At 35.2% G+C, this 8,936-nt stretch overlaps 1 pseudogene; it reads left to right on the top strand.

Annotated features, from left to right (window-relative positions):
- The first annotated feature begins 999 nt into the window (after nt 1-999).
- On the top strand, nt 1,000-7,683 carry LOC124455812 (annotated as a pseudogene).
- The last annotated feature ends 1,253 nt before the right edge of the window (nt 7,684-8,936 follow it).

The following is an 8,936-nucleotide window of genomic DNA, read 5'->3' as shown; positions in this document are numbered from 1 at the left end:
AAAATAGATAAGACTCGTCATCTTGTCCAAGTGTTCTCATCACATTGCAACTTAGGAGTACTTTTCACGATTATAAGAGCTAATAACATTGCGTTTTGTCTTGTGTGTGTGAGGGGGAGGGGGGTGAATTATAGAGCGAATCTATCTTCTATGAAAAAAGTTTTAATTAATTTAAGGCGTGTTGGCTGATGAAGTCAGAAAATTTGATTTAGAACCCAATGTGCTAGCCAATGTGCAACAGAGCTATACTTGTAAGAAAGTGATGGTCAAGTTTTAAAAACCCCGGATCTTGCTGAATAATCACTTCGAATACCAGCAAAGATGCATTTTTACATTAACTACTTAATCTATGCAACTTATCCTTTATTAAAATTGAGATTTCGTGTAATAAAATTTAATGCTCAACATAAAGTTTTGATTAGAGCCATAGAAATAGACCAGTAAAGTTGTAAAATTGAATTTATTGTATCGTTTTGTCTTTACTCAAGACATCTTCAGACAAATAATAAATAGGATGTTAAGACAAGATATTATATTTACAAAAAGGTGTTAAATTACTACTAAAGGAGGCGGTATCAAATGGATTATATGATAAGGAAGTTAAGAAATAAAATAAAGAGAAATTAAAAGAGGTTAAGTGGGATGGAATTTCCTTCCACATTAAGTGAAGGCTTGTATTTATTGATTAGATGGGTGTCATGAATGGAGAATTCATAAGAATCGTTGGAAGAGGAGATTATTTTAAAGCCGTCTAAGTTGGGAGTGTGTCCAGTTGCATTAATGTTAGCAAAAATGCTTGATAACACAGGGTGGGAAACTTGGTTGCCTGTAAGGGGGGATATTCCCAAGTGGTCCAAAAATCTGGTGTGTAGATGGCGTGTGGTTTGACCCACATACGAGGCGTTGCAGCTTCGACACTTGAATAAATAGACTACACCAGATCTCACTGGTTTGGGAATTTTGGGTTTGGGTATGCCGGTGAAAGGAAGACAAAAATAGATGGGCATTTTGTTGGCAGTCGGGACAGGTCGTTTGGAGGCAAAGGTGTTGTTAAGGAAGCAACGTGTGATTTGGTCAATTATACGTGAGGGAAAACAGTTTTTGGTGAGTGACTTTCTGGTGAATTCGAGATGTGTATGAAAATTTTCGTAAGTAGAACAAAGGTTGAAGATGCGGTGTAGTAAGCAGGAGACTACTGAAAGTTTGTAGGTAAGTGGGATGAAGGTGTGGAAGTTAGTGAAGAGGCCAGTGAAAGTAGGTTTGCGGTAGTGGTGAATTTTCCATTAGTGCGAGAGATATCAATGTCAAGAAATGATAGTTTTCTGTTTTGTTCGACTTCAGCTGCGAATGTGACGTTAGGGTGCTGTCGGTTCAGATAGTCAAGAAAGAGAGGGACGTGATTGGAGGAATGAAAAAGTAAAAAACAGTCGTCAATGTAGTATTGGTAAAGTAGTGGTTTGAATGAAGAAGGACATTTATTAAGCCAGGATTGTTCGTGAGAGGACATGAATATATCAGCAAAGAGAGGGCCCAGTGGACTGCCCATAGCCACACCATCAATTTGCTGGTACATTTTCCCGTTAAAGATAAAGTGACAGTTCTTAACAGCTAGAGAGAGTAGTTTTTCAAATTCTGTTGCAGTGAGTCCGTTGAAGTACTGGTGGTTGTTAAAAATGCTATTGGATATTATGCGGATGGTTTCGTCATCAGGTATGTTAGTAAATAGGGATACGACATCAAAAGTAGCAAGGACAACAATACTGGAGTTGATATCGCAATTTAGGATTTCATTAACAAAAGAGAAGGAGTCTTTGATGATGAGGCTGCTTATAGTGAAGGGTTTTAGGAGTGAGATGAAAAACTTTGCTAGTTTATACGAATAGTGTTTAATGGAGGAAAGAATGGGTCTGAGAGGGATGTTACATTTATGTATTTTAGGAAGACCATACAATATACCTATTCGTGAACCAGTAGGGTAAAGTTCTTTGTAAGTAGAGTAAAGTTCTTTGTAAGATATCTTGAGTAAAAACGAAACGTTACAATAAATTCAATTTTACAATTTTTCTGGTCTATTTCTATGGCTCTAATCAAAATTGAGATAATCAGTTTTTTAAAACTGCAACAGGGTAAAAAAGTGAAATAGACAAGAGTCACAAGATTTAACATGTTTTAGTATAACAATCACAGTGCTGTAGAAAAACATCCTTTTCTACTGGTCATTATAAATAAATTTCTAACAAATCAGGGTCATAGACATAGATATATCTGTGTGTAAATGATACCAACATTATTTTATAGATGACGTGACTTGTTTACGTTTTGCTAAAAGGCAGGTTTGATTGAGTGTTTTTAGACAACATTGGATACAATGGTTAACCTCCCTAGGGATAAATCTGTGTGCCGGCAAACTGTAAACAAGCTTACTCTGAGTATTGAAGTCAGCTATAAGCTCAGCTCAGTGAGCTAACGAGTCACCGGGCTCACCCCCAACTGCTTGCTTTTCTTTGTCTTCTATACAAGAATATCAGCCTTTTCCATGCTTCAATAAAATGTTTTGATATCATATTGCGTTTCAAACTGTACCACAAATTCTTTTTTTGTGTGTGTTTTTCCATAGTTCTCCCTGTTGTTTTTATTCGCCATGTCGAATGAGATTTATTGTGTGGCATAGCCAGGCCAGATAAGCTTAGTCCTCGCGCCTTGCTTTTTCTTTTTTGTCAACAATGCTCTATTTTAAAACTGCAGGCTCGTTTTCGTATAATTACAAGGTCAATGTCAAAGAAATGCCATTAAATCCATAGATCGTTCAACATTTTATACGTCATAATTTGTTAATGATATTTTATCATCTAGCGAGCGCCTGGTTGACGTTACTATTTAGTTATTTACGACAAAATTTATTCGTGTTTTATGAGGATTGTGTTGAAATAATGCTGTGTAAATTAAGACAATGCAAAGTTATCTACGTTTGAATAAAATGTTGGAGCCTTTCATATTACCATAATATTAAAGGTCTTATATATTCGATCCCTTTCTTTGTGACAATAACTTCTGTTTTGTAAAATATAAACTAATGCATGGATACCTGTCGCAGAAGTATGAGTGACACCCTCATTTCATAACATCAAAGCTTTTTTAGGGGTTTTAAGATTGCGATGTTACCAAAAAATCGGTGCATTTTGCTCCGTATGAGTAATTTTGATGCGGTATTTAAAAGTATAAGCTCAAATGTCAATTGCTTTCTTTGTATGATTTATAACTACGAAGCATATAGAAGCTATCCTCGTCATATAACAAAAGTAAATGTGACATTTGTACTTTTAATAACGCTGACCATTGGTGTATGTAAAAATAAAGTATAAATCTATTTAACTGAAATCCTACAGACTGTTAGAAGCTATGCCTTGTTAAAATGCCAAAACACGTTGGCTAATGAGTAAATGAGATAATTACCTTAATCCTGTTAATCAAACAATTGTTCTCATTAAAATTAAAAAAATGCATTTCCGTAGAGAATTGTTATGGTAGACAAACGTAAATAGTTCCCGTTTTACCATACTGTTATGTCTTCAGTAATGTTTTTGCTTTCAGCAAGAGAATAATACTTCCCATGTTTTTGTTATTTAACTTCCCATATTCTATTTTATGCTGATAAGTTTTACATCCCTATTATTGTTGACATCACACAAACAAATATTACGAACACTCAATTCACAAAAGTATACGCTTATTTAGATGTCGATTCTTTTGACTGAAAAATCGAATTTAAGACACAATTCTGTTGCGACTTTTTTGGGAGTACGTAGGGAGTACGTAGCGACTTTTTTGGGAGTACGTTTTTTGGGAGTCGTAGGTCTTAGTTTATCTTTACCAGGTTGTATTGAACAGTAACAAATAAGGTATGACTTGCCATGTATTTAAAAGGAACAACCAAAGATTAAAGTAATTGAAGATAAGAAAGTATTTTTTTCACATTATAAATAAAAACTTATGCAGCATATATTTATACGCCCTGTCGACAGTGAAGTAGGACTTATGCAAGTGTTTACATGAAGATGATTAAAGTCCATGTTGCCTTAAAGACGCTCTGGATGCCTACAAAGTATTGTGTATAAATAATACTTCACTTTCTCTTGAATGCTGTGATGACATCAAAAAAGAAGTTGAATCGTATAAAAGAGCATATGAATCGTTATGTACGAACAAAACATACGGTAAGTAAAAAAATACTTTTTTTAATCTATAAACAAATTCTCCTGAAGAAAAGTTTATTTATACGTTAGCTAGCAATTAAATTGACTTTTCTTTGTTTCACGTCATCTTGCACGAAATATTTTAAATTGTCAGGATTCCGTCAATTCAACGCAAACTTTACAAATCTTGGAGCAACTGGTCGCCAAGGTCCAACCTCAATTGGTCAACATTATAATGGTCAAGATCATGTAAACATGGTTAGAGTATTAAAAGGTATCCAGTATTGGAAAGTGCCTTACACTGGAACTTATGAAATTACGGCTGTCGGTGCACAAGGAGGTTTTGATAAATATGGCTCTACTTACAGAGGTAATAAATAAATTGAATTTTAAATTTTTAATAACGAATGGTTATGATCATGATTGTTAAAACATAAAAAACCAACATGCTTAAAATATGTTAGTTTTATATCATGTAAAAATTCCATGTTAATTTTCATAGTTAGAGTTTAATTACTTTAAAGTGTTTATATTACGAATTTTAGCCCCCTTTTTTATTAGCTAAATTGAAAGATCTTGTTTCAGTGATTTTAAATCTGCAATTATAATTGAAATTGGATTGGTGAAAGTGATTTTACAGACGTTCAAAGTAACGATTTTCAGCATTTTTTTTGCGAACTTTTTGATCGGTATGCTAATGACTTGTGACGTAGAAAGTTGAACACATATATCAACATGGCGTATTCTACTAGTAATCTTAATAAGAAACGCGGAGGAAAACGCTGTGTTGCTGGCGGACCTAATCAAATTAGTTGCGCCAATGATTCAAAAACCGAAGGAATGTCGATGCATTTCTTTCCTAAAAAAGAAACAGTGCCGCAAAGACATAGAAAATGGGTAAATTTTGTGCGTAAACATAAACCTGGTTTTGAAGCTAACTCTACCTCGTGTCTGTGTTTTGCGCATTTTGAAGATTCTTGTTTTGACCTTAATTTGAGCGTGCAAGTCAAGCTCCAAAGAAGGTTGAAGAAAGATGCTATCCCAACCATTGACGTGGCTATGATTCCTGAACCATTACAGGACGAAATAACCGATCGAAAGCGAAGACAAGTAAGTTTACGCTTGTTTATGTCAATTTTTCTTTTGTCATATGTATATCCGATATAAGTTTTGTAGATTACTCGACATACTCTCCATAAGCCATCGCTGAAGGAAACATGTTCTCTCGATGAGGAAGTACCATCTACTAGTGATGAAGCTGAGCATGTTGAAGTATGCACTGGGGAAGCAAACGATTCGCCATTTGAAGAAGAACTACATGCAGTTGGAGAAGATATTTGTGAATCCCAGTCTCCATGTAAATCGGGCTAATTATTGTTGATGAAGCAATGTTGATGATAACATTGTTTCTCATACAATTTACAATCTTAAATATTTAATGATTGTGATGCTTGGCGGCGATAAGCACGTCCATTCCTATCTCTCAATAGTGACCCGACGTTTTCAAGGACAGCCTCATGAACTAAAGGCCCAAATTTGGCATGCTGTGTTATGCATGATATATTCTCAATGCTGCCATCGAATGTCATTTTCTGCAAAGCTGGTCCTATTTCCTTACAGCATCTGTACTCTAATGCGCCTTCTAACAAATCGGTATGACAGCATTGACAATTACACCTGAAACGTGGGAGCATTGTGGTTTAAAAAGTAACTTTATGTATATTACAAACATGAGAAAACAACAACTTACCATTCACCGAGTGGAATTACGCCATCACTTCGTTGTTCTAATGTCGCAGGGAGAATTCCATCGGGATCATCTGGAGTATGCACTTCATCACCATCTCCTACGAGCGGTTCATCGTCATATGCGAAGTCGTTTAAATGCTCGACATAAACCACGGATTCCGAGCTCGAATCAGATACACATTCAGACATCGAATTCGAATTATCTGAGCACTGATTTGAGGCCATACTTTCCGGAAAACTTGTTTTTTAATATTATATTGAAAATACTGTCATTATTTGTTTTTAAGACAAGAAAAACAACAACAAAATCACCCCCTATAATATAATATTATATTGACGGAAACAGACGTGTTCAACTATCTACGTCACAAGTATCAATATGGCGTCGTAAAAAATTCGCAAATAGTACCCGAATTTGGAGGCAAAATTAAGGAACTTATATTTATCTGTTTAAGTCCAGCGACATGTCATAGTTCTTCAAATAATCCAAATTTTCAATTAAGCTCATAAAAAAGGGGGACTAAAATTCGTACTATAAGAACTTTAACGTTCTTAAGAATATAACATTTTTAAACAATAAATTTCTTTTTTCTGTCATTGATCTTGAAGACTATGTCGTATTTAGGTCGTGGGGCTTACATGAGAGGGGACTTCGATTTAAAGAAAGGAGAAGTTATCAAAATTCTGGTTGGACAAAAAGCACTTGTTAATACTGTTCACCAATCTTCAGGAGGAGGTGGAGGGTCTTTTGTTGCTAGGAAAAACAATGTTCCACTACTGGTTGCTGGAGGAGGTGGTGGTTTAGAAAACCTGAAAAAACGTCTAGAAAATTGTGATGCCAGCAATGAGACATCGGGAAAAAATAATAAATGTGTCACACCTTGTGGAATCTGGGCTGGAGGAGCAAATGGACAGGGAGCAAAGCAGGCAGATTCAGGAAATTCAGGTATAATATCAGATTTTACAATATCTTTTTGTATCATTGAATTAAAATACATGGAACGCCATCTGAAGCCAATAATTGAAGGCAAATCTTACATCAGACACGCGATATTTTACCACAGACATGCGTGTGTAGTTTTTCGAGATTTTCTCGCGGAATAATAATTGACTATACACGCGTGTCTGAGGTAAAATCTCCCATATTTGGGGTAAAGTCATGGCTTTAAAGAATTGTTAAGGTTTTGTATTTCAGGAAGCGTTCCATGCATTTTAGTTCAATGGTTTGTATACTAATTTTTTTATCAATCAATGAAAAACACGAGAAGTGCTTTTATTTTATAAAATCATGACGGTAAAAGTTCCACTTACTCTAAGATGCATTTTTGAGTGCAACTAAATTGACGTCAAAACGACGTGAAACTTATACTATTACTTTCATGTTTTTGTAGGAGGTGGAGGAGGTGGATTTTACAGCAATGGAAGAAGTAGTAAGCAGTTTGGTGGAAAGTTTGGAGATGGAGGAGAAGGAGGTTTTGCTTTTATAAATGGAGGAGCAGGAGGACGTGCCAAGCTTAACAATGCTGTTGGGGGATTTGGAGGTGGAGGTGGAGGTGGAGCATATGGTTTTGGTGGATGAGCAGGTGGAGGTGGGGGCTACTCAGGTGGAGCATCCGGGGATAATGTGAATGGATCTTGTGGTGGTGGAGGTGGATCTTACAATGCAGGAAAAAATCAAGTAAACAAGCCTGGTTTTAACAACAAGTGAGACGGATATGTCGTTGTCACTCAAAAGTCTTAAAAGAAAGTCGTCTTTATGCTAAATCGTATCAAGTCACTCTCTAACTGTCCATAACATTCTATATAAAGTCTTGTTTTGCAAAAATAAAAAAAATTAAAGTGTTTGATTTGCATTCAAGATTAATTTGTTATAAGTGAATAATATTATTGGATGAGCAAATGTAATAGCATTTTCTTGTAACTCTGTAATGCAATAATAACAAAGTAAGTAAGCTTTTTGGATTCGTTGTTGTCAAAAAAAAAAAAAATTCATTATTTATGAAAACTACAGAATTCGGGGCAAACATAACTAAAACTTTATTGTTTACAAATAAAATTTCTCCGGATTTTATAAATAAATTTATTGAGCTTTCGACTCGTTGCTTCAAGCCTTCTTCAGAATGAGGAAATTATCTTTTACACGTACATATAGCTTGTAAATGCATAGAGCATCTAACTGGATTAGCCGGTGGATTAATGTGATTGGATGGGGTAAAATGCGTTGTCATGGGTTTTGGTTTATTGTGAATATGATGGTTATGTCGATATGTCTGTTTTTTGTGTAGTTGTCTTTACTGTACCAAGCTCCTTTAAATTCGTGTTTAGTCTGTGCGCGTCCGAGCACTTTAGCTTCTGTCCAGTCGTATGTGTGGTTGTTTCCGTGGGTATGTTCTGGCGGTAGTGAGTTCCATAAAACAAAGAGATCCGAAATGAACCTTATATGAACAATACTTGAATATTTTGCCAAATATTTAGGCTCATTATCATGCCAAATATAAGGCTCAATTAGCATGTCTAGGAACGTAATATTTATTTTACAATAATGCTATTCAAAAACAGATATAGTCTTTAAAAATTTCTATCAAGTTGTCAGGCATAAATCCCCCAGGCCCCTATTCACACCTCTATATAACGATTTAAGTTAAAAATGAGATAATACAAGGGACTTCAAACTATGCAAGTTTATTGTAACCCTTTACCCATCTCAACATACAGCGCCAGGAAATTTACCTTTGGAAAAATTACTCAAAATATTTTTCTGCCAAAGGTTAGACAAAGACTATCAGAGTGAAAATTTGCAATTAAGGACAGCTTAAAGTTATTGATGTTTATCAGGCTTTTCACTAGACTATTATCTTCTGTAATTTAGGCAAGGTGTGCTATTTAGCAATTACCATTAGCATTGTATTTGCCAATACAAAAAGAATGTAATGGTGTAACCAACATGCCTTTAATAATATAATTACATGAATGTTGGTTCATGTGTCATGCTTA

The sequence above is a fragment of the Xenia sp. Carnegie-2017 genome, unplaced genomic scaffold (assembly GCF_021976095.1).
Source record: "Xenia sp. Carnegie-2017 unplaced genomic scaffold, XeniaSp_v1 HiC_scaffold_4, whole genome shotgun sequence".
In the NCBI taxonomy this organism is placed as follows: domain Eukaryota; kingdom Metazoa; phylum Cnidaria; class Anthozoa; order Malacalcyonacea; family Xeniidae; genus Xenia; species Xenia sp. Carnegie-2017.
This window is presented reverse-complemented; position numbering and strand designations above follow the sequence as displayed.